At 49.3% G+C, this 25,606-nt stretch overlaps 1 long non-coding RNA gene across 1 annotated transcript; it reads left to right on the plus strand.

Moving 5' to 3' along the window:
- On the plus strand, positions 1-25,124 carry LOC118178492. The gene is made up of 2 exons (XR_004756168.1): positions 1-37; positions 24,012-25,124. It is a non-coding gene; the product is annotated as an uncharacterized LOC118178492 (long non-coding RNA).
- Positions 25,125-25,606: the final 482 nt, after the last annotated feature.

Below are 25,606 nucleotides of genomic sequence, written 5' to 3' on the forward strand. Positions count from 1 at the left end.
GGATGGCAGAAGGGGGCTTGCTGACTGTGCCTGGCATGTGAGTAGTGTTTACTTCTGTATTTCTATTACTTGGTGCCATTTCCTGAGGGTTTTCTCATGTTTTTCTACCTGTTCCATTTGGCAGGGAATGTGTTTGGGAGCTGGTGTATGTGGGCAGTGCTTTGTGTCTGTGGTGCTTCTGTTAGTTTGAGGGGTTGCTTCATAGCTGGTGGAGGTGTGCTTAGTTTAGCACCTGGAACTGCCCATGCTGAGGGAACAGGGTGCTTGCATTGTGATTCCCTCTGCTGGGAGGGGAATGTTTGTTAGTACAGGGACATCCAAGAGCTAAATAATCAGTTAGCACTGGAATCTCTCTGCTGTGAAAACAAGAGGGGGAAGCTCCTCCTGTGGTTGCAATCCAAGCACAACTCAAATCCGAGGCTCTGCGCACGGTTGGGAAAGGTTATTCTACTAATTAGCCTGCGCTACCTCGGTGGGCAGGGTGGAGGGGAGAAGGATCCTCATTAGGTAAATGAGGAGCTAATGCATAGAAAAACTGAAGGCTGTTCACAACAGAAACTGTTCACATCAGAGGCAAAACATCCTCCAGCCTTCCCGTCTCCCTGCTCTACAGGGCTGGTTTGGTGCCCTCCATATGCACACCCTGAAGAAAACCTTCCTTGCTTTCCCCTGCCCCTTTTCCATCTCTCTGGTTGCTGTGGTGCCAGCACAGCAGCCACTGGTGAGCTCCTGAGCTCTGCCTCGCCACCAGCCTGGGCTGAGCACGGGCCGTGAGCCTGCCCTGGGCTGGCCTGGGACATCTGCTGTCCTGCCTGGTGCTGGGGCTCCTGGCTCGTACGGCTCTGGCTGCATGCTAATGTATCTCCTGACCTGAGAAGGGTTACATTCTACTGTAGTTATCATTTCCTCCTGTTGTTTTGATTTGAGGATGGAAATATTTCCATCCCAACCTGCGCATTAATCTTTGTGTTGGTATTTATTGCTTGATTCATGTCCAAAACATGACAGTTATTACATTTTCTTCTTATCAAAAGTCTTTTACTTCCCAAAGGCTGAAAGATGAACAGGCACCCCCCACGCCTGTGTAATGCTCTCTGTTTGGAGCTGGTGTGCGGGCTGGCAGCACTGGAGGAAATCACCCCTGTGAGGCAGAGGAGATGGAGCCCAGCAATGAGCCTGTGCAGAGACATGCTTGCTGCCTCTCTTTATGCTGATCTGTAGGAATTAAAGTGCAGTATCTTCTGCTTTAAGTGGAACAAGGAATGCTGCTACAGAATGGCGATGCAGTCCTGGGTACCTCTGTGAGTCTTTCATCTTCAAGTATTTCTTCTGAATCTTGAAAAATAACTTGTGTTTGTGCTCTAAGTGCTGAAACAGGAGGTAGGGCTTAGTTTTATAGAAGGAACTTGTACTGAGATTAGTTCAAAATGTACTATGATGGAACTCCTGATGGAGCAGTGAGGAGTGTTCTTTAGTTTTCCATGCTGCTGGGCAGACTGGGGAAGCCCGCTTTGTGGGCAGCCTTCTCAGACAGCCAGAGCAGCCTGCTGTTTTGCCATCTTTCACATCAAAGATTTTCCTGTCCTGCTACTGCCTGCTCCATGCCCGTGGGTCCTTGTGCCTCCCCGGCAGGTGCTGGCACAGCGCGCACCCATTTCCGCGTCCCTCTCCTACCGTGGGTCTCTGCAGAAACTTCTGCAAGGTGCGGAGCCCCCAGAGGTGCTGTGGCTGCCCCTGAGCTGCTAGGGGCTGTGGGGCAGTGGGCAGCACCCACCCACCCAGCCGGGGCTTGGGGACGGGTGGGCTCAGCAGTGCTGCCCCAGCCCGTGTCCCCTTTGTGCTGCTCTCCCCTTCAGAAAAGGGAGTTAGAGGCAATTTGCTCCAGAAAATTAGAATTATGATACTAATTGGCTAAAAATGAGCTGCATTACTAAACCTTACAACCCTGAGTGGTTTTTACTTTACACATATCCTATTATATGGATATTTGAGACCACCCCCAAGCTTTGCTGCTTTTACATTTGCCCTGCAGTCTTTCGTGCCAGTTGACTTTTCATTTCCAAATCCCTTTTTACATTAAACACAGACCCATGTGCTCTGTCCCATTTTTCTTTAAAAACTCGAGGTGTTCCTCAGAATTTGTAAACAGCACGAAGTTCTCGAGGGAAGTGTCACAAAGCGTTGGGCTGCATGTATTAAGGAGTTGCTCCGCTGTGCTGCTGTGTTCTGGATGCTGCCTGCAGTGTGCGGACCTGTGCAGGGGTTTGGAGCCCGGCTGCTCACCCAGCCCAGCTGGGGGCTCCTGCAAGCACGTGGAGAGACCAGCGGGACTGTAAATGGGGGGAGCTCTGTGGCTGCACAGGTTGAGCTGTAAAACCTTGGGGACCCAGGATGTACTCACATGCTGAGGCTGGAGCACTCCTGCTGTGGTGAGCACTTGTGGAATCTTGGCAGCCTGGAAAGCATCATGCTTTAACGTATTTTCTAAGCCTAAATATTCTAAATGCTATTTTTCCTAAAGGAAGCCAGTTTTTCTCCTGTTTAAACATTTCTCACGTGTATTTATGTGCACAAGAAAGACAAAACAACCAGGCAGCTGTTTCTTATTAAATAACAAAATCAGATTCCTGCAAAATAAGCAAGTGCATGTTTTTTTGCAAACTCCAATATGCTGTAACTTATGAAGTGTCTTTTCCTGGCTCAGCAGGGAAATGGTCCTTTATTTGAGATACTTTCTAGTGCCCCTAGATGAAATGCAGGTCAGAGAAGACAGCGAGCCACCTGCTAGGAGATGCCTGGATAGGTTTTAGCACATTTTCCCTAATCTCTAGGCCTACTGACTTGTTTTCGTAGACCATTGGCTGGACTCCAGCCATCGCTATAATTAGCAGTGTTAACGGAGGAGCAGAGGATTTTGTAGCTACACCACACAGCTTCCATCGAGTTCCTGATCCTAATTCTAGTGCTGGCTTGCACCAGCTGCTTAGAAGGTGTAAGAAATACTAAGTAGGCAATTCAGGCATCAGAAGGATGTGTTTCCCATTGAAGCATGTTGGACATAAAAGCAGAACAGCTTTTAATTAAAATTTCCTCCACCAGCCACGTAGGGCCTAAATGACGAGCAGGAACAAAAACTCCCAGCACTCCACTGTAAGGAGAGAAAAGCACCTTTGAAGTCGGAGTGGTGAGTGTGGCAGCGAGCCTCACGCAGCGTGGCAGTGGCACGCGGTGCGGGCGGCTCTCAGCAGGGCTATGCTGGAGCTGTGGCTGCAGGAACTGCCCCAACCCTGTTCCAGGGCCCTGAGCGTCTGCTTGCTGCAGGCAGCAGCTGTGGAGTCTTGCAAAGAGTGGTGTGGGGGGCTGGAGAGAAGGTACAGGCAGTCGGCAGTCCAGCTTTGTGCTAATTTAATTTTCATTCGCTGTAAATGTGCGCAGATCCCAAAAAAGATGGCTCAGTGTGGGTACTGGCTGCTGAAAGCAGAAGTAGCTGGGGGGAGGGGGACGGGGGGGGGACGGGGGGGCGGGGGGTGGAAGATGCTGAACTGCAACTGAAGGAAGAGAAATTAGAAGCACTTTGGCTACACTGGAAATGGCTGTACTGCAGTAGTACGATAGCACAAACAGCTTGTTAAAAGGTCATCTTTCATTATAAGGTAGATGTCATTCCTGATGACTTGTGTTAGTGTAAAAACTAGTTTCATGGCAGGTGGGTGTGAGATGGCAGCACTGATCCTCTGTTTTTCCTGGGAAGGGTTGTACTACTAGCGTGGAACTATTAATACTTCTATTAAGGCAATGCTTCAAGCTGTTTGTTGGGAATCAAAATTCCTTCAGAGTTTATTATATCTGCCTCTTCAGTTTCCAAAGAGTTTGACCTGGCTTGTAACTAGCTGGCAGATAAATGCTGCCAGGCTCTCCTGGTGTATTCAGACAGAAGACATCTGCTCCTGTGCTGCTGAGTGCTTGGCAGCATCCAGGCTGTCCTGCCAGATGTGGTGGCACCCTGTGTGTTCCATTCCAGTGGGTGATGCCAGTGTGCCTTCACTGCTGGGATCGGGCTCTCGTGGGACAAAGTGCTGAGCCCTTGGAGCTGCTCCTGCTCCAGGCTTTGCCATCCGGCTGCCCTTGAGGTGCTTCCCTGCTGCCCCAGGAGAGGTGCACCACTTTGAAAGGGGCTCATGCAGTGTGATGTACTGGTAGTATGAGGGTGAGCATCTTGTGGCAGCTCTACTCCTGCAGGAGCATCCCTGTGCATGCGCAGGCACATCTCAAGCATAGCGAGTTCCTTAAAGTGCATGCTAAGTGTAAATATAGAGCACTGTTGTTTAGAATGGCCCTCCAGAGGAAACCTGTGTAAATATTCCACAGAAATCAAGTGAGAATGGTAGCGGAAATGTTAAAATATTGCCCTGAGGGCTTCAAGACTGAGTGGGAGGAGCTAGCAGAGGGTTTGCTGCTGGCTCAGGACCGTGACCATGATTAGTGGCTGCGGTTATGCAGCGAGAGGAGGAGAGCTGGTAGGGTGGAAGGGAAGAGAGTTATGCATGATCAGGAAAGCGTGTCAGGGTTAAGTACTGCTCTTTATTTTGGATGTACGTGTTCTAGAGGAGTTTGTTAGCAATTGCATTACAGCAGCACCTGAGGCTTTGAAATAAATGAGGTCTCTGCAGTGCTAAACAGTGCAAAAGCCGACCAGGGCTGCAGGGGGGCCAGGCGGTGTTCGCTGCCCTTCCTGCTGTGCACAGACAGGCTGGTGGTAGCTGGTAGGTTCCGCTTTGGGCTTGTGCACCGTGTGCTGGGCCTCTCTGGGGAGGTGTAGCTGCAGGATCCCACCTGCCTGGCACAGTCAGTGCTTCGGGGGAGCATGCCAGGGCTGAGGCTGGTGCCGGAGCCTCACCAATGTGCTAGACCCAAAAGGGACCCTGTCCCCTGGGGCAGCGTCCGACCCCAGCCGCACTGGCATGTGTGCAGGGTAGCTCCCTGCTGCTGCATGCTCATAAAAGTGCAGATGTTCACAGCCTTTGGGATACTGCAGCCCCTCTCGCAGGTCAGTGTGTGGCTGTGCCAGTGAGGGATGAGCGAGCCCCACCAGGGCTGCTGGACAGCCAGGTCACAGCCTCAGCCGCTGCACCTCCTTCCCCAGGAGGTGTGTGATGTCCAGCAGTTGTCAGCAGGATTGAATTCAGTGTCTGGGCAGGAAAAAAAAAAAAATCAAAGCAGAGGAGCCTCTGTTCTCTTGGATTTAATGATAAGTGAAATGAGCTTTAGCTGACTTCTGTCACTGATATATATTCCTGGAGCAAACAGTGTTTCTGAAGCTCCCCTGGCTACACACCCCAGCTGTTAGGTGTGCATAAAATGGGTTCATCTTGGATGTGCATGTGTGATTCCCAGCTGACCAATTACCAATGGCCTGAACCCCAGATCCCTTGCTACGGGTTGAGTTCAAAGTCAAACCAAGCGCTTTCCTTGTGGTCTGAAGAACAGTCTGTGCCCAGCCCCAGGTACCCCTGCTTGCAGCAGCAATGGCAATTACAGCATTTAGGGGAACAAGAGCAGCATTTTGCAGGGAGTGGGAACCAGCCCCACTGCAGCCTGCACAGCAAAGGCAATGTGTGCGAGTCCATTCGCCTCCCAGCGTTGCTCAGTCCATGCAGACTCTGTTCAGTTTTCTTCTTTGTTCAGAGCACCAATTATTGCTCTGTAAGACAGCTTTCAACCACCCCAAATTGTCCTACACTGAGCAGAATCCTTAAACAATAGAAGTGAAAAGGGCTGTAAGGTCCTAGGTTTGTGCAGAAAAATCCATTTCCTGCTGACAACCATCTGTGGTGTTCTCCCTGCCTTCCTCTAGTTGCTTTGCCGATGAATTTTCATGCTCAAATTAATTGACATTCTGTCCCTTGTTTTCGGTCTGCTCCCAAGATAAGCTTAATAATGCCAAGCTGCCTTATACAGGGCTTCTTCTCAAGTCTTTTTGGCTTGTTTCAATTTATCTGCTGTTGGCACAGCTAGCAAGTGTTCCTGAGCTGAAGTCCCATGTTTCCCTTCCTTCCCTTAAGGCCTTGCTGCCCCTGCACTCATGTGCATGCCTTTCATCACTTGCTCTGCCTGTTTTTGCTGATGTTTGTCTGTTACTGCTGTTTCCTGAACTAATGTCTGCCCTTCCCAAATGTCTCTTAGGGGTGAAAATTGGCTTCAGAATTGCTTTTATATACATTTGACTTTTTTTCCCTCACATTTAGCATATCCCAAAGCTCAGATTTGTACCTGACACTTGATATCCAACAATACATGTAGGAGCAATATAGATTCTTGAAATAATAATAATAAAAAAAAGGCTTAAGGGGAAAGCTGGAGCATATGAAGATGTGCAGTCTGGGTAGAGCACAGGCTGAGGAGACATAAATGCCAGCAGTGATCTGGAAGATGGAAGCACTGAGGAGAGGAAAAGAGGCCAGGTACACAAGGAAGCAACCCCTCAGTAAGGAAGCAGGTTCCGCACCTGCGCACCTCAGGCTGCCACGTGTCCCTGCTGCAGTAACCGCACCAGAATAGGCCTGGCTCCACCAGGGAGCCTTTTTTTTTTTTTTTTTTTTTTTTTTTTTTAAAAAAAAAAACAGCAGAGAGATATTTCTGCATTTTAAAGATAGTTTTAAAGCAGAAGCTTGTGTGGTGTGTTCCCAGGGCTGGTCTGTGGCCCTGCAGTGCCCCTCTAGGCTTCCCAGGCCCAGCATCCCATTACGGACGGCGGGGCTGGCTCCCGGTAAAGCAGCCCCACAGGCTGCAGGGCAGTGAGGGCTGCTCATGCTGACGTGGTGCTGTGCTCTCAGGACAGCATTGAGCCCAGGCTCTGCTGAGAATAAGAGCAGATTTCACTCCTAATTTAGCTTTGGGCAGCCGCTCTGTGCTTCTCTTAGTAGCTGCCGCTCCATCTGTCCGGCCTCCTCTGTTCTCACTGACTGCCAACTCGGTGGCTTACATGAGGAGCCTTCATTAGAGGCTGTTAGGGGCCTTTAAAAGGTCTCTGTGGGTAATGGCATGAGCTTTCCATCAGGGCCTAAGGAGCCAAACTCCTGGAGCAGACCTTGGTGGCACTGCTGCCAGCGCACAGCCCAGCTCCAGGGGTGAGAGGGTGGGCTTTGTGCCGCTGTGAGCACACCAATGAAGGGAGATGCTGTTACCTCAAATTCTTGACTGTAAGGTCTGTTTCTGCTGCCAGGAAATAAGAATTGTAATAGAACTGTTCTTTTGGCAAGGGAGGCCTTTCTGCCCGTGACACTCAGTGCCCCATTGTAGGGCTGCACCGGCCCTCCAGGGCTCCCCACCTGCCTCGGCTGCCATTTCCAGCTGGCCTCCTTCCAGCACAGGCACCCTCCCAAACAAAGATGGGAGAAACAGTCTGTTTGGTGCTTGTGTTACATGGGAATTAATTTTAAAACGTGGCTTATCATACTTTTGACTTCAGTCTCCCTCAGGGTAAGAGAAATCATGTTCAAACCAATTGCTATTCACCCAGGAGCTGCTCCACCAGTTTCGTCCCATGTGGGTATTACTGCTTAAACAACAGATGAGTGCCTGGGATAAGGTGGCGGACTTCTGACATTTAGGTCTGATTTGTACAGAGTGCGTCATTTACATTAAAATTGTAATTATATTCATCTTCTTGGGCACAATACTCAATGATAAACTCTTCAGTCTTTTCTCCCCTTTTCCTACTCCTCTAAGCAACACAGTGCTCCCAGTCCCTGCTGCTTTTTTCAGGCTCCAGCGCCCCTTGATGTGCATGGTGGTTTATTCTTTTTTAATCAGATGTGCTATTTCAGATCGTTTTATTTTCTTAACCCATATAACTGACAGAGATGTACTGTCTGTCTCCCAAACATTGGGATTCATGATTGTACTCTGAAATGTTTGCTTTTAGTACGCTCATAAAAACACAGGACAAGTCAAAGTGGAGCTGTCCTGGGGCTCAGCTGATCAATAAATCACAGCTTACGGGGCCACTAGCATCACTCCTGATCTTCATGCAACAGGGTTTCTTCTCTGAACACACGTTTTTCCTTGTAGCATAATACAAAGTATTAAACAAAGCTTTCTAGATGGAATCATATTTATACAGGATCAGTGAGAAATAAACTTTTCACCCTAAATCATTACTTCAGAAATCATTACTTCAGAAAACATAGTAATCCCAAGAGCAACAAGATTCATAAGTTTATGCCTGCAGTAGATCTGCAGACACCCTCTGCTATTATATTAATGTGATATATGATGATGGGTGATGCAGCATGTACTTATTTTTCTCTATTTGTACTAAACCAGCTGCAGATGAGCAAGGAGTGGGTCCGGCAGTTAACTCCTTGGGCTCTGCAGGCCTGCAGGACCCTGATGGCTGGGCAGGAGCTGCAGGGGGGAGTGTGGGCACTGATCCCAGCCACTGAAACTGCTGCATCTCTTCTTTTTTCCCATTCCACTGTAAAAGATTTGGGTAGTCATGATCCTGCAGAAATTTTCTCAGAAGGCAGTGACTTCACCCTGTGGCTCTGGTCTGTCCCATGGTGGTTGTGTGCTTGCGCAGGGCTCTGCAGAGACACCGCGTTTGAGTCCTTTCCTTGTGCTAAGCCATGGCATGACTCTGCCTTGATATTTAATATGTATTGTATTGCACCAAGGCAGCAACAGGGTGCCAGTAGATGTGGAGTAACTGAGGTTCACGGCTGTTTCTCTTGCTCAGAAGTGTAGCAGCTCCACATCAAATAATGTCAGCAAAGCCCTGAGCAAGTCCTAGACAAAAGGTCTGTGGAAGCAGAGAGGGGATGAATGAATAAAAAATGGGTGCTAGCGCGTGTGGTTTTGTGAATGCAAAGTGGGATTGCAGTGATGACAAGAGATGCACAGGGTTTTTTTGAATGAACTTGTGAAGAAAACCCTTGTCTTCCTCTGAGATCCCCCACCCAGCTTCGCCAATACATCGCACAAGTTCATTACACAAACGGTGCACAGACTGTTATGGCTGCCTCTTCTGGGGGCTGCAGGGGTTCAGCTCCAGAGAGCTGTTAAAGTTTTGGGTAACTTTTCTGACCAAAATGCAGACTGAGGTGTTGAAATCTCCAATATTTTTTTTCAAACATCCTGAATTTGAAATCATCTTGTTTATAGTTTGATACTTCAGAGTATTTTAAGCTTCTAGTACTAAATGACTACAATGTTTTTAAACTTGGAAGTTTAAAGCTGCCCTAGTGGTACACTAAAACAACTTCCAAATGTTTGCTAAAAATGTTTTAAATGATTCACCCCTCTCGTGCACCCTTTGCAGTGGGGCTGGTCCTGACCCCTTGGTGTTACAGCAAGAGCATTTGGGGTGAAATCCCTCCTGCTCCACTCTCTGTGACCTGGTCAGCTGCCTTCCCACGGGGTGCAGGGGCTGTGCTTGTGGGTGCAACACGGCACAAAAGCAGCCTCCTAGAGTTGGCTGCACCAAGCCCACCAGCCCAGAGCAGGGTTTGCCACAGCATCTTCAGAGCCTCCTGGAAAGGAAAGGAGGAGAAGTCCCCAAAGGCCATGCTGTGACAGCTTTACTTGCTGCTGCAGACTGCTGTCCTGGCTGCAAGGGCACCAGCAGGGTATTTTGTGCGTTGTGCCCTGAAATGATTTTTATAGTTATGCCTGTACATAGAAGATGAGAAACAGGAAAAGGCAGCAAGCATGGCAGGATAAATGCAGCGCTGCCTCCTGACAGTTGCTGTGGCATTACTAGACACTAATTTAAAATTCATATTAAATTCAAACCAGCTCAGCAGTGTGCTTGCTGCAAAGAGCCATAGCTCCTAATATTTATGATGCCCAAGTGACATGAAGAATGCTGCCAGGAGCTCTGACGCTTAAAGAAAGAACCAGATCCCCAAGGAAAACAGCCTGACTTGCTCAAAGCAGAGGATGCGGGAATCCAAAAAGCCAATTCACCTATAGTAGCTTTGCTACTAAATGACTTTATCCCTGGAAAATCTGTTTCCCTCGTCTGCTTTCCATTCCCTCCCAGTAACGTTATTCTAGTTATGGTTTATGTTCTGATGCCAATTGAGCAGTACCTGGAGGAGGGGAAAAAAAAGGCAACCAACAACCTGGGGGGCCTGTGCTGAAGTAACTCATGTGCTGAAGTAATTTTAAGCTTTGGTACAAGCCTGGTTGGGCAGGCTTTGTGAATGCTGTAGTTTGTGCCCTGCTCAGCTGGAGGTCTGCTGCCAGCAGCCTGGCCCCAGCTGAGGCTCCCCTGGTGCAGGATGCGTGCGGCCTCCCAGCCACCCAGCGCTGTCCCGGGGGACGGTGCTCGTGCTTGTCTTGGTGCAGTGCCCCCACTGGCTCCTGATAGCCAAGTGAGCTTTATGAGAGCCCTATTTACTTAAGTGTCTCTGAGATGCTCTGAGATATATATTTAAAGGAAATCAATTGCATGGAAAAGAGAATGGCTTGTGGCTGCTTCACCCTTCTGTGATTTCTAATGGCAGCTTGGAGGAGCTGCACTTCCCAGCTTGATTGAAAGGGAAAATCCTGTGTGCTTGCAGCAGCCATATCCTTGCTTTCTGAGTAGAAGATAGGCTCAGAGGCAAGCAATCGCTCATTTCCTAAAGAAAGCCAATTTATATTTTGAGCACAGGCACAAAGCAATACAGAAAGCGAGGAGGAAAACATCGAGAAGCCAGGCCTGCCACAGCAGGGACAAGTCTAACAGTCTGTGACTGATCAATTCATGTTTTGCACTTCCCCTTTCTAACTAAGCATTACCAAAGCTTTTTGTTATTCTTACAAGCTATCGTAAACCCTTTTTAGAAGGGGGGCTGGAGGCAGGTGAGTGGATGTGACCTGGCGGTGGGACCCCTGCAGCCCCCTCGCCTGCAGCAGCCTCACACCGGCTGCAGACCTCCCCTCACCATGGAGCGTGCGGGAGGCAGAAAAGGGCAGGAGCAGATGTGAACTTTCTGCTTCTCATTCTGCTGCTTTTGCTCATCTCTGGAATGAGGTGAGATGGAAAGAAAGGTGATTAACCCCATTATTTCTGAACTTATGACTGTTTTATGGTTGGGTTTGGATTGGGTCTTTTTTGTTTTTAATCCAATCTAATTTTAGCAAGCTATTTTCTAACCCAACCAGACAGAGCATGTTCTAGCTCCTCGCAGGTACAGCTGAGGCTGGTGCTGGTGTGGGATTTGAACAGTGGTGGGGACTGGCCCCGTGAGCACCCATGGGTGGGCTGCTGGCTTCAGGCCTCCCAGAGAAGGCAGGACAGAGGGAAAATACTTGCAGAGAAAAACAGAGATGAGGATGTCGTCTTTACAGGGTGTGCCCTGCATTTCCTTGAGCTGTGAACAGAATGGTTCCCATCCCTTGTAGCTCTGTCTTTCTTCCTCCCATGCTGTCCAGAACAGATTGGCTGCAGCAATGAGACATAAGCAGGAAAAAAGGGGCTGCTCACAGCAGAATCCAGTATGTGAAGCGGGAAGGAAAAAATCAAAGCACCAAACCCCCCGTATTTCTGAAACTTGTTTTCCTATTTGTTTTACCAAGGGAAATTTATGAGATGTCAGAACTTGTTAATGTTGTTGATGCTGGAGGAGCAACAAGCTCCCTGGACTGAAAGGCTCCAAGAAAAAATAAAAAACAACGGCGCGATGGAGGTGGTTGCCCGAGGCCAAACTCATTAGCTCTGATCGTGTTCCTCTGCTGGCGTCGGGGTGGGCTTGGCTGGGCAGGGGGCTGAGGACAGCAGCAGGGCAGGGGCTGGGGATGCTGTGGGCGGTGGGCAGGGTACGGCCGTGCCCATCCCCGTCCCCTTGTGGGGGACGTGTCTGTTCCCCAGGCAGAGAGGTGGGGAGGAAAGCGAGAGGTAGAAGCAGCATGCGCCAGGCTTGCTGAACATCTAGTTGGGAGCTTCGTAAATAATTAAAGTCCCTCTCAACATGAAAAATAACATCGTTAGTGCTTCCTGTACTCCAGCTGGACTTGGGCAGGAGCTGCTTGCTGCTCAGAGCTGGGTTTTGCTGTCCATGCGTGGGCTGGAGGACAGAGCTGCTCCTGAACCCTGACCAGGGTGGGCTGCGGGCCCTCCTGGAGCCCCTGTGCTGGTGTCCTCATGCCACCCGCAGCCCCGGCTCTTCTGCCACCCAGGGCAGCACTTCCCTCCTGGCCTGGCTGTGGGGAGGCGAACCCGTCAAGTGCAACCTGGCCCGGGAGGGTTCTTCTGTGGAGTCAGGGCTGAGAAGTATTGATTTGGCAGTAATTAAAAGCTAAACAAGGAGAAACTTACCTGCAATGATAAGAATAAGCCAGCTGTCTCTGAGAAAGGCCATTTAAGTAGCATCAGAGAGATGAGTTGTCAAAATTGCTCCTTGCCATTAAATTGCCTGATTAATTTAACCATTATTTTGTCTGTGATTGAGACCCGTTTCTACAGATATTCAGGAGAGTCCTAATAAATAATGAACATATTTCAAGCTAACAATTTTGTCCTGCGTGTACTTGCAGCCTGTTCTCTTCCTTCTTCCTGCTGCAGTGCATGACTCTGGTCCTAGCAGAACTCAGCAGCGTGGCTCAGGAGAAATGTGACCTCGGGGCTGAAAACTTCTGCAGAACTTTATCTGCCCTATTCCATGGGAGTGTGAGGATTGTACCTGAAATGATGATGATCAATTGCACAGTAGGCTATTAATAGGCAAACAAAGTAACCAGAGAAACAGGGGCATGTAAGGGAATCAATTTTCTTTTTAATGCATTTCACTTCTTGTATCTGTGTGTTACGATAGATGTTAGCTGAAAGCAGATTGTCAGAAATAACAACTGATAGGATGATGTTCTGAAGAAGACAAATATATTATTGCATTATGGCCATGGCACTTGGAAATGTAAAACTATAGCTTTGAAATATAGGCTTCATTCCAATGATTTGATTGTTTTTAAATGAAACTTGAAATCTTGAAGCTAGCAAATTATTTTGCATAATGTATGCAAAGTTTCCATCACTTTTATTTAGCCACAGTTACCCAAAACATCAGGATTCTTCAAGTGCATTTATTTGTGTCTACAATGTAAGGGGAAAGAACAAATATAGTAATACAGGGCTTTCTTGTAGTGCTTCAGTGAAGCATATTTCCAGATGTGCCTGTGTGGTGTGTTACAGCCAGAGCCCTCCCGGGTCAGCTATGGGTGGGTTGGCAGCAGTCCCCAGATACGTACCCCCTCTCTCCATGGAAAGTGGCAACATTCAGCTTCTGTCTTTGAACAATAATATTCCATACTGTTCTGCATAAGACACTGCAAGGTTATTTTTTGGAATGGTTTTGCAAGCTGGTTTCAAATTCAGCAGCACACTAAAGGGCTTCCAGCCATGACTTTGCCTTAAGCTTGAATTAAATACATTTTCAAATCACAAGTACAAAACAAGTGCATGTCCTAATGTCACTCAAAGGCTGTCATAACACCGCCACTATAACACTTGGAAGCAAATACCTCCAGGAGTGTTTGTGAACACAGTGGGTGCAGTGTGTCCCATGCCAGCTGCATGTTGCCACAGGACATTTGTAAGAGTTGTGGTACACCTAGCCAAGAAGTGCAGTGGTTGAGTAATTAACTTGGTACAAAGGCTGTTCCTGTGCTGTATTCACCCAGTGGGTCTGTTTAAAGTAGATTCGGGCTGTGGGACTTGGGTTTGCACATGCGGACAGGAGTAGGACACCAGCATCTCTTGCACACCAAGGTACTGATCTGCACTTACTGAGGCCACGGCTCCGTGAGCTGCTCAGCCTCCTGCCAGAGTGGGGCTGCAGCCAGCCCAGTCCTCCTGTCTGCCAGTGCAGTAAGAGGCATCAGGGTCCAGCACGGGACTCCAGGGCTGCACTCTGCATTGCTTTCCATTTGTGTTGTAGCAGGGCAGAGGAGTTACTGATTACAAACCTCATACCTCTGTTGTGAGGTCTCCCTTGGGACTGAAAGATTTGGCTGGGGGTTTAGATCTTGGAAGAAAAAACGTCCAAATGACTTTTCTTTCCACTGTTCCTATTGTGAAATGAAACTCCTTGCTGTAATACTGCTGCAGTGGTTCTTTATGCTAGTAGTAAATCAGACCATCTCAGCATCGTTTTTGCTGGCCACAACCAGTGATTCATGTTAGAAAAGCAATTCTTGTGTCAGTGGCTGTGAAGGATGCTGACATTGCCAAACAGGAGCATGGAGGCAGCCCAAGCCCTGCGCTGAGACCCCAGCTCCATGCCCAGCCGCGTATAGTGCTGGTATTTTGCAGGGCAGGACGTAGAGGAAGTTACCAATCATAACTGCTTCTGGCACCTGATCAGGCCATCAGCAGCACCGCAGATTTCTTTTCCCTCATTTCAGGTGCTGCCTTCAGCTAAGCCAGGAGGAAGGCTGGTGCCAAGCCTGCTCAGTGCCCCTGGGTCTCCCCTTTTCATTCAGATCCCTTCTGGATCGCAGTAAACCCAGCCAGAGTCCGTCCTCGCCAGCGCTGCCTTAGGCTCAGAAATGAGGACATTTAACTTTAATTCCCCAGATAATATGACAAGTTGGCTTTGATGCAAATAGAGAAGTCAGCACAGATCGGTCTCTGCTCATTATGGGGTGGCTGCAGGGCTGCATCCCCCTGCCCGCCCCGGGGGAGGCTGAGGCTGCCTGCTCTGCTCTGGGCTGGCACCGGGACAGGGGCTCAGGGGTCTGAGGTTTATCCTGGTAATGGCTTGGTTTCTGAAAATTATATATATATATATATATATATATATATAATATTCATCATAGAGAACCGTTAGAAACACAACAACATTCCTTGGCAAGTTCGTCCTTTACTTTTGCTTTCATGAGTAGCTCTGTGAATTCACAAGCTGTTCCGGAGGTGGCGCTGGAGATGGAAGGAGCCAAGCGCCGGGGTTCAGGTGGCTCTCGGGGTCTGCCCGAGCATCCCCAGGGAATGGCTGCTTGTGAGCAGGAGGGCACCCCAGCAAAGGAGGCACTCGTGTAGTAGGAAGTGGTAATGGAAATCTTGGCCGTGCTATGTGTAGGGCTATCCTGGGGAGCCCAGGGAAGTTCCATGTATCTATGTGAGGTGCTGTATGTGTTTGGGAAGGGGAGTGACTGCCGCTGGGCACAGCTGCTGCGAATTGTTGATCAGCCTTCACTCTGAACCTGCAATTCAGAAATATACATGGCAGGAATTCTTACACAATGAGGAAAATGAAGCAAAGTCAGATGTGAGGTTTTTTTCCCTGGGGACCAAAACCACCGATGAGCTTGGATGTGCTGAGTTCGGCCATCCTTCCCTTCCCTGAGCCACAGCCTGCAGCTTCCAGCACTGCTGGCAGCTGTGCCGGATGCTTTACCACTAACCTGGTACCCTCCTTCCCCTGGCCATCAGCACAGGGCCGCAGCTCGATGACGGATTCCTTTCCACCCTGTAACACGTCTCCAGAGAGCTCTCTGCTGAGCATGCAATCTCCCTGGAGTCTCATTGGCAAAAGTGGACATTTCTCAAATGAGAGCTGAGCCCAGGTGACGTTGCAGAGAGAAAACAAGGAGGGCTTGTCTTGGAAATTACACTAGACACACACATCCTCATCCTTCCACTGCTCTGAAGTTGGAAGTTTTCCCAAAAGATAGAGATTTGGGGGTGCCCAGTCACAGAAGGTCATTGCTGCCCAAAACATGAAGCGATACTCAGTTCTCCATGATGTTTCCCTTTTTGAGAAAGGGTAATTTAATTAAAGAGAAATATATATATATATATTTAGGAAATATTATTATTATTAAACAATTCAACTAAAGGGGGGAAAGGGGAAGAGAGAGGGGGAAAGGGAATAACAAAACAAGTAAAGGCTATGTGGAAGTGCAGAGGACAGAAATTACTCTCTACTTCCCAATGAGCAATGCTTGACCACGTCCTTGAAGCAGGGCCTCAATGCACATAGCTGGTGTTCGGGAGGAGGACAGACGTTTTCGCAACGAGAGCCCATTCCTCCCCTCTTCTTCCTTTTTCCACCTTTTATTGCTGAATGTGACATCATATGGTATGGAATATCCCTTTGGTTGGGTTAGGTCAGCTGCCCTGGTGATGTTTCTTTCCCACTTTTTTGCCCACCCCCTAGGAGGGTCAGAGAGAGTCCTGATGCTGTGCCAGCACTGCTCAGCAGCAGACACAGCACTGGTGTGATGCCACTGCTGTTCTAGCTACAAGTGCAGAGCACAGCACTGTAGTGGCTGCTGCAGGGAAAGTTAACATCCCAGCCAGACCCAGCACACATGAGCACTGCAAGATGGTTTTGAAGGTTGTCAGTTTATTATTATTATTATTATTTTTTGTCCTCTCTTTCTTGAGGTCTCACCCCCCAGTTGAACCTTTTCTAAATCCTCCCCACACACACTCCCCAGGGGAAACAGAAGTTCTCCAAGGCACTAGGGCAGCAGTATTTCTACAGTCCTTCCCAGCCTGAGGTCCTGCTCCTTCCCTTGGCCACCTGGGCACAGGGGACCGGGGCCAGCACCCTGCGGGCTCAGCTGGGGTGCACCAGGCACGGCTCTGTGAGGGAGGGCAGCCGCTCGCTGTGGGCACTGCCTGGTGGTGCCGCCACTGCTGTTGGCCCCAAGACGGGGAAATCCTCAAGTTGTGTACCTCAGGTGTAGTCCAGAATAAGTTGATCTTTAGCATCAGTGTCTTGGAGCAGTGCAGAGGCAAGAAGGAAGAGCATGTGGGAGTGTGAGATGCCCTGGGCTCACCAACACGAGGCAGTGGGGACTGGGGCACGGAGAGCACATGGGGATGCGAGGAGAGGCACTGCTTAGTGCAGCATGATGGAGCACACCGTGCGTGTTCCTGCTCTGCGCCCATCTAGCTCGGCATTTATCACAGTAATTATGGCGTGTGTCTCTGCATAGCACTTGTCCTTGAAGGGCATTCTTGCTGCTGATACCTTCGTTTGTTTGCAGCAGGACGAGACATGAGTGATGACTGGGAGGGAAGCAGCCTTCCCTGAGACAGCCGGGGAAGCCAGAGGCATGCGTTACCAAGGTGCTCCACAGTGCCTTCTGTTCCATTATTATTTCTGTATATGTTCATTTTGCATCTGATTTTTGTCTGCAGAGTGTTTTGTTGTCCGAGGTCACCAGTGTCAGCAACGCAAACCTTTTTTTCAGGCTTTGGACCTTGTTCAGATAACTCCTGAGCAAATGCTTCACGTCAGGAAGCTCCCTCAATTCTACCAATAAAAGATTTATTATTAATAGCAACGCTTGGGCTGCAGCAGCCTGCAAAGGCCCCTATCACACAGCCAGCATTATCCCAGGCCGTGCCCTCGTGAGAGCAGTGCCTGAGCAGATGCAAAAGGCAAGTGGTGGGTCCTGGAAAGACCTTGGGAAGGATGGAGGGTCAGTTTGCACATTCCTCTCAGGCTGTGTCCACTTTTTTTTTTTTCCTCTGAGAAAGTTAAAAGCTGATGGAGGTCAGTCTGGCTCAGTTAAATGCAGAGATCCTTCTCTCTGTTGTGGATCAATCTATCACGGGTCTATCTGTCTTAGGAGCTATTCTGCACGTCGCTCAGAGGCAGAGCAAGGAAATAACTATGTTACTCTGAGGGTGAAAATAATTCTCGACTTGGTTGTACAAGAAGCACTTTGGAATCCTTTGGAAATGACGAAGAGGGAGCAATTCATGGTATTGTTTTAGCAGAAGGTTTTCAGTGATTTCTTTCTGAGGTGAGGCATCTGAACTAAGTAGTTATTGCTTTCCCTTAAACAAAGCTGCTGGGGCTCCAGGAGTGTACTACAGAGGTAGCAAAACGAGTGCTGTAGTGGAGACAAAATGGGACCTGCACTTCCTGCATGGCAGGCTGGGAGCAGAAGGGGTGATGCTGCGCTGTCAGCTGAGCGCAGGCTCCAGAAAGGAGAAAATGTGCAATCTCTTCATGGACCACAGGACCAATTCTCTTTCCACTTATGGCAATGCAAATGAATAGCAGTCTCTGTGCAGAAAACAGTAACACCAATGTAAAAGAAAATTTTAAAAATGCTGCAGGCAGGTTTGCAGAGCTGGGAATAGCTCTCAGAGTACTGCCAGGAAGGACAGTGCAAGAACAAGCCTTGGTCTGGTGAGAATCGATTGCATTGACCTCCTGAAGCACCGCGTTTTCCATGCTGCCTGGTGAGTGGCTCCGCAAGCAGGTGGCACTGGGACAGCCCGGTCAGTCCTACACTGCCGCGGCTCAAGGCAGTGTTCTACAGCGGGATGTGATCACGGGGGCGTTTCTGAAAGATGTTCGGGGAAGGGGCAGAGAAGGAGATAAACCAAGGTTTTACAAAAGGTTGAACTCAAAACAAGAAAAGGATTAAGTTTTTACACAAGCTGCTTGGGCAGCAGCAGCCTAATTTGTGCATGCAGCTGGATATAAAACTGGGAAGCTGAGCGTGCAGATGTGCAATTGGCTTGCAGAAGTAAGTGCGTATGTAAATTTGCTGGCTGCATAACTATTGGTTCTCTAAAACCAAGTCTTTGTCAGGGCTTTAGGTCAAGATGTTTTGCAATGAAGCACTGGTAACTGCTTCATCTAAACTCCGTTTTAAATACTGACAATAGAAGTTACTGTGGGCTATGCACCAGAGAACTGGTACAGTTTATGCAAATATCTAACATTGCAAATGGAGCTCTGCTACTGAATGTACAAATTAGTCTTAAAATTAGCAAATTAGCCACTTAGTTTCTACTTGCATACATTCAAGCATACCCTATATTCATTAATCAGGGAAAATCCTCATTGAAGCCACTCTGCTTGGAGCTGCGTGGCTAGCCTTTCACCCCCAGCAGCGTGCTTGCAAAAGAGCAAAATTAGCAGATAAATGCTCCCCCTCTTCCATCCCTGAAACTTCTGCCAGCAGAAATGTCAACACAACGTGCAAAATTATTCAGAAAACACTTGTTCCTACTGCAGCTGTACGTTCTGTTATTAATGCTGCATCCCAAGCTCACACCTATGTATGTCCAACAGACCATTGTAGCTTGAAATCAAAATCAATTAAACCTTGTTTACCATTTTGAATTAGTGAGCTAATGAATATCATACCTCTGAGGCATCCATCTTGGTCAAATACATTGTGTCTCACAGCTGTTGTTTTTCTCTAGATTAGATTTGCTCCCATTTTTATGAAGACGTCTACGAAGTAATAAGCCCTACACTTATCAGGCTCAAAATTATAAAATTTTTATTAGCTTCCAAGGAATTGGGTTTTCTACTTTTTACTTGGCAATAAAAGTTGATTTGCTCTATAGCTGCCTGATAGAATACTTGGGTGCTGGCTATTACTTAAATCTAATGACTCTTCTTAAAAGACATTAAGGTTGTCTCCTGTGAGCAAACATACCGGGTTTGTGAAATTACATACTGATTACTCTGTTATAAATGTGGTCACACCTCTGCTATTAAATCTTACCTGCATAAACAATTCCAGCAGACAGACACACTGTTCTACAGTTATTTATGCCCACTTTATTAAGGTTATTTTTTCGGCAATAGTGCTGCTTTTAAATCTGCCGTGGTTTATTTAGTACCAAGTGACACAGAAATCAGTATGTCATGCGGAAGCATCACTTTCACCCCTCTATCTCTAGCCACCTGGCTTTATTTAGTGCTGCGGGTGATGACAGAGAGTAGAGAGAGGCGACGTAGCAGTCTGTCTCCCCAGATACCTTTCAGCCGCTGCTGTTTCCGGCAGTGCACATTTTCCCAGCAGCCTGCAGCGCTGGCTGGGAGCTGCATGGGCACCCACCTTGTTGTCAGACACCCACCTTCCTGCTAGACACCCCCCTTTCTTCTTGCCCCACAGCATGCTGTTGTGTGCCGAGCGGCAGGGAGCTGTGGAGGGGCCCTGCTGCAGCCCTGGTCAGGGTGACAGGGACCAAAGCGGGCTGCCCTTACGCACAGGCTGCTCTTACATGTGACCTGCCAGAGCATGGCTCCATTCTAGATGAGCACCCGTTCCAGATGAGCACCCACCTCAAGCAGGCTCAGATGAAGCTCTGCCACCAGCCCCTCAGAGGGGCAGTGCCTTGGCCAGGCCTGGAGCCCAGGTGCCCTCAAGCCTGCGATGGCTGCACGTTCGCGGTGCCTGTTGCCACTCCACCGGCGAGCCCCACGCCCCATGTCACGCTGGTGCTGCACCAAGGAAAACTGCCTGGATTTGGAGCAAATGGGCTGGTTTGAACAGCACAAAGGGAGCCAGAGCGAGAAGCGCAGGTGTAAATTCACTCCTGGAGCTTCCCAGACCCCAGGAGCAGGAGGGAAGGAGCGGAGCGCTGTGTCAGGGGTGTGCTTAACTGTGGATGGGACCTTGCTGTGGTTCATCTTTCCCTTTGAGCTCCCCAATAAATCAGACACTTATCTCTGCTTATTGCTTATTTATGACATCATTCTGCCAGCAGTGCCAGGGATGTGCAGGGTCGGGGATGCTCTGCTGCCCCTTGCAGTTGCACATAGCTCAGCTGCTGAGCATGCACATGCGTGTGCATGGCTCTGCACCACCCTGACAAATCGCAAGAGCAGTAGACAATAATAGGCCCTACTGGGGACCTGCAGGCTCAGGCAGCAACTGTTACTCAGCCATCTGCTCAAACCAGTTGAACTCCTCTCCTTTCGTGCATTTTGAGCAGACTTCACACCCTGGCAGGCAGCTGGTGCTGACAGCACGCGCCCCAGGGCTGCACAGCGGCTGCAGACCCACTCCTGAGGGCACTTTGCCCTCTGTGATCCATGCGTTGGGCTGTGTCCTTGGCATGGCTGCATCCAGCTCCTCTAGCCCCCTGGATGTGAGCCGCCCTGTCCTGCAGGGTTGGCAGAGAGCACCGAGATGCTGTGGCTGCATTGGGATGCTCGTGGCAGCTGTGGGCGCTCCTGCAGCACGCAGCCCCATCTGCATCCCACAGCAGCACCACATGCCACTGCCACACACAGCCCATGCTCTGCGAGTTCAACACCACTGAACCTTCTGAGACTAGGGAGCCTGGACTCTGGCCAGGCAGGGTCCTGGCTCAGGCAAGCAATTAAACTGGGACACTATAGAAGTCACAGAATGGTTCCTCTTTGCCCAGGGTTCTAAATGGGCGCAACCCCTCCTACCCCCCTGGTACCACTTAGTGGAGTCAGGGCTGAACTTGGGCAGCACTTTGCTCCCCTGACAGCTGAGCTGTGTGTCACTGGCGTGGCCATGTGTGAAGTGACAACCTTGGCAAGCTCACACTCCAGTTTTGACTTTAAGAGTGCAGTTTGTCCAGACAGGAATTAATTCCAGCAGTCCTCTGCCTGCCTCATGTGGGAGAGCAGACTAGATGATTGCAGTGCTACTTTCTGGCTTTAAAATCTATGACTTTCTTGGTTCCCTTTATGCTGGATGTAAAGCTGATGAAGCACTGCGGGATGCATGGACCTGTGGATAACTGCTGGGTGGAAGCAGATGGAGGCAGGCTCTGTGCTGCTGTTTGTGTTGCTGTAGCTCAGGGTAGGAATACACGTCCTTGTATTGATTTTCTGTCCCAAACGTTTCATCTGGAGTTCACAGCACTGCCTAAAATATATATCTAGAATCTTGCATGCTTCCTAAAGAGGAGAAAATACAAATCACCCCTACACAGCTCTCTGACTCACAGCCAGTGTAAGAGCCAGCCCTCAGTCTGAGAAGAAAGACGCTCTGTGATCGTGTCACCAAGCGAGCTGGCCACAAGCCCTCCCAGCCTTAGCATCATGCCTGCTGGCATGGCTCTGCCCCCAGGTCCTGGGCTCTGCCCCCCAGTCCTGGGCTCTGCCCCCTGGTCCTGCACCCACCGCCCCTGCCTGTCCCTGCCACCAGCTGTGGGGCTGGTGGAAGCCACTCCTGCAATGTTACCAGCACCAGATCAGTCAAGATACTTTCTTCCCTGAACCCCTTTGGGGTTTAGCTTGAGCAGTGGAGCAGACAAGCTACATGTGGTGAAGGAGCCAGGCTAGCTGGCCCTGGGCAAGCACAGTGTGAGAAAGCTGTGGGTCAGGCACCAAAGGACGATGTCTGCGCTGCTGGCCGAGGGACGCCAGCCCCGCATCACCTCCAGCCTGAGCAGCGTCCCCTGGGCTCCAGCTGGTGCCGGGCAGGGATGGGCAGGGTATCTGCCCTGGGATGTCTGGAGAGGCTGGAGCACCTCCAGGTTCTGGTACGAGAGTGTGAACCTCTTTGCTGGGTGGTTTTCTCCTTTACCATAGTTGGGAAGGAAACCGCACGGGGCCCGCTCGGGCTGGGCGCTGCACGGGTCTCTGGTGGATGCTGCACACTTGCGCTGGCACGGTACTCAAACCCCCTCTTCGCCTACACACCTCGCCTCCTTTTTGGCATCAAGCTTACCATAAAATCTGTTTTAAAGAACAAAGGTGAGGTGCGGTGTCAGCAGAGCGCCCGTTGGGGGGTGCCGCTCCCCTGCCGCAGCTGGGGTTGCCGGGGGCTGCTCCTTGTGGGAGATTATCCGAGGGCTGTGGGAGCAATCCACAAAAGTGCATAACCAAGCTTCCATTTAAATCCTAAAGCATCACTTTTATGATCATTATTATTTCAAACTCCCTTAGCTTTTCCTGGACTCATTTCCATCCAGAATAATGAGGGCCATATTAGCAGAAGGTGATTTAATTGCAAGAACTTTTGTGAAGCGGGGAGTCTCGTTTTCTTTAATCCAGAGCGCTAGCAATTCCCCCCACGCTTATGTTCATTTTAAGAATCAATAAAGCAAAAACATGTCTAATTACCCTAAAATATTTTGCAAAATCAGAAGTCAGATTAGATTTTGCTTAAGCATCAAGTAGAAATTTTAATGTCCACCAGAAGTGGTATGTTACCCACGGGTCCTAAGATTTTCACTTATATGCTTAATCATACATTATAATGAAGGTTTGTAATAACATTAAAATCTTCTTGACTACATTCTCTGTATAATTTACTTTTCCCCTCTCTCTGTACCATAGAGATTCAAGTATAATTACTTGGAAAAAATAATGCACAGCTGCTTTTCTTGTCCTGTATTCTGAATTTACTTGCTGATGAATGTCAGCCTGAAATATTTGGACTACTTCATTAAGGTCTTACTAAAAACACCTTAGCTGTATTGTAATTCTTCCATGAAGGGGGAGAATCATACGCCTGGCCTACCGTTCTGTGCAGGGAGGGTGGCTCTCCCCACCCTGCCCCCTGTGCAGCCACGGCTCCTGGTGTGGGGACAGCGCTGCCTGGGGCATGCACCACTCACCTCACCTTTGCAACCTGTGTTGTTTTCCCCTGGATGCTCTGCCCGCTTCTGCTTGACATTATTAATCAGAGAACCATAAGGCTCCACTCAGCGCCTCGGATCCCTTTGGTGTCCCTGTATATGGCATGTGACATAAAAATGCTAATTATTTAAATTCGATACACTTGTTAATAAAGGACCATTGATTTTGGTTTAACCCTTCCTCGGGGATCTTCCTTCCAGGAGGCTGTGCGTGGCCGGGGGGGGCAAGGAGCCTCCATCGGGCCCAGGAGCAGGCTGGGGCTGGAGAAAAGGGAGGGCTTGGGTTTTGTGTGGCAAACAGTTTCAAGTAAAGAAGAAAAGGTAGCAAACAGGAAGGGAAAGAAGACAGACTAGAAGCTTTCGCACTCAAATCTGCCCCCTCCTACCCCATGAAATAGCAGCGGTTTGGGACCAGGACGGAGAGGCAGATCCAGCAAGCCCAGCACAGCCTCAGCTCCAGCCTGGCCTGGAAGCACCCCGCAGGCAGCAGCACCTCATGCTGGAGCCAGGCCTGCAAACACAAAAGCTTCTCTAGCACAAGGTGGAAAACGTCGGCAAGTGGTTTCTTCTCCGTCCTGGTGGAAGGAACTGTCCCTGCCTGCTCTTCTCCCCACAGGCAGCCATCCCTGCTATGAGGTCTGAAGCTCCTGAAGCGTCACTGGGAGTAGACTCGCAAGCTGTTGTTTCCAAACAGTGCAAACGAGCCACGAACACCACTAATCCTTAGGTCGTTTTTATCATGCACACAAATCATGAGAAGCTGAAGAAGTCACCAAATGGCTCCATGGACACTTACTTGCAGCCAAGACTGGAACCTGCAGTCATGTGAATTTATGGGGTAGCTCAGTTCACCACTAAAATTTTTATGAGTCAGTATCTTCTGGAAAAGTAATGGGGAAATTAAGCCCGAGAGGCCCAGAGCCCTATCCTGCAGCAGCCGGAGGAGCTGGGACCTGCAGGGATGCAGCCGAGGAGCGGCCAGCAGGCGTGGAAAACAGGAAAGTGGCTCCTGACGGATGCGACCAGCACAGACTTGTGTTTTAGGGTGCTTCGTTAGTGCTGCCAAGTACCTGAGTATGAGTCAAATTTGTCACGTTGCTGCTAGTCTTGGGGAGCAGAAGGTTGTGATTCATGTCTCCTGAATTTTTGCTCTGAATAAGATTAGTGCAGCCCAATTATCACCTAATGAGTTGTAAGCAGCTCTTCCAGCCTGATGCACAAGCCCATAAACTTTCAGGGCTAAAGCTGCAGCCACAAGTGTTTTCTGTCATCACCCTCAACATCATTCCCAGAAGGAAAATAGAAGCAGTCACGTTCAGGGAGCCTCTGCCTCGCTGTCCTTAGGACTCACCCAGCCCTGAGATAACTGGCTGAAGAGATAACCAAATGTTGTGCTGGGTTTCTATAAAGCACGGGTGACCCTCATTTCCACATGCCTCTATCCCCTTAATTGCTTCTTCTCCTCCAACCTCTGAGCTTGTTAAGCCCAGTGGTTTTGCTCGGCACATCACAAGCTGTTCCTGTTCTTGAAAAGATTCAGTTAAATGCCTTTTGCTGCTTTTGTATTGGAAATTTATGCAAAATTTATAAACAAAAAAAGTCCTGAACAGAAATCTCACTTTTTCTTCTAAAAATATTCAGAGCAGGACTTGCGGAACATCAGGAATAATGACTCAATCCAGCTAAATTTTCAACAGTAAGGAGAAAAAAAGAACCTCTTGAGAACGGCACATTGAGAAATGACTACATTAAATATAAAAAAGAAAAAGAGTGTGTAAAACATCCTAACTTATTAAATTTCCTGCCATGGGCCCATTAAACGGGATGGAAGGGAGCTGCAGAGCCCTCGTGAATGCCAAGCGGGGCCCCCCACCCTCTGCCCAGCCCCGTGGTGGGGATGTGACAGGGACCTGCGTGTCCCTGCCACGGGGCCTCGTTCTGTACCCATCGCAGATCAGCCACACGGAAGCTCATACCAGCCCAAAGGGAGAAGTGCAAGAGGGGAAACTTGGAGGGAAACTCTGCTTTGGTGCAGGGCCAGCACCCGGGAGCGCCAAGCCACGCAGCAGCCAGCCGGGGGAGCGAGCTTTCTCTGCTCGGCTGCTGAGTGCTGGGCTTGGCATCCCGAGCTGTGCGTCGCATGCTCGCTCTGTGCTCAGGGCTTCTTGGTACAGGCTCAGTTAAAGCAAGGGATGCCTTTGATTTGTTCAGAGCACCTCTACTGGTCTCCCTAACCCCACGTACATCACACCAAAGAGAAATGCACCTAGTTGTGTCATTTCCAAGGAA

The sequence above is a fragment of the Oxyura jamaicensis genome, chromosome 26, assembly GCF_011077185.1.
Source record: "Oxyura jamaicensis isolate SHBP4307 breed ruddy duck chromosome 26, BPBGC_Ojam_1.0, whole genome shotgun sequence".
Lineage (NCBI taxonomy): Eukaryota > Metazoa > Chordata > Aves > Anseriformes > Anatidae > Oxyura > Oxyura jamaicensis.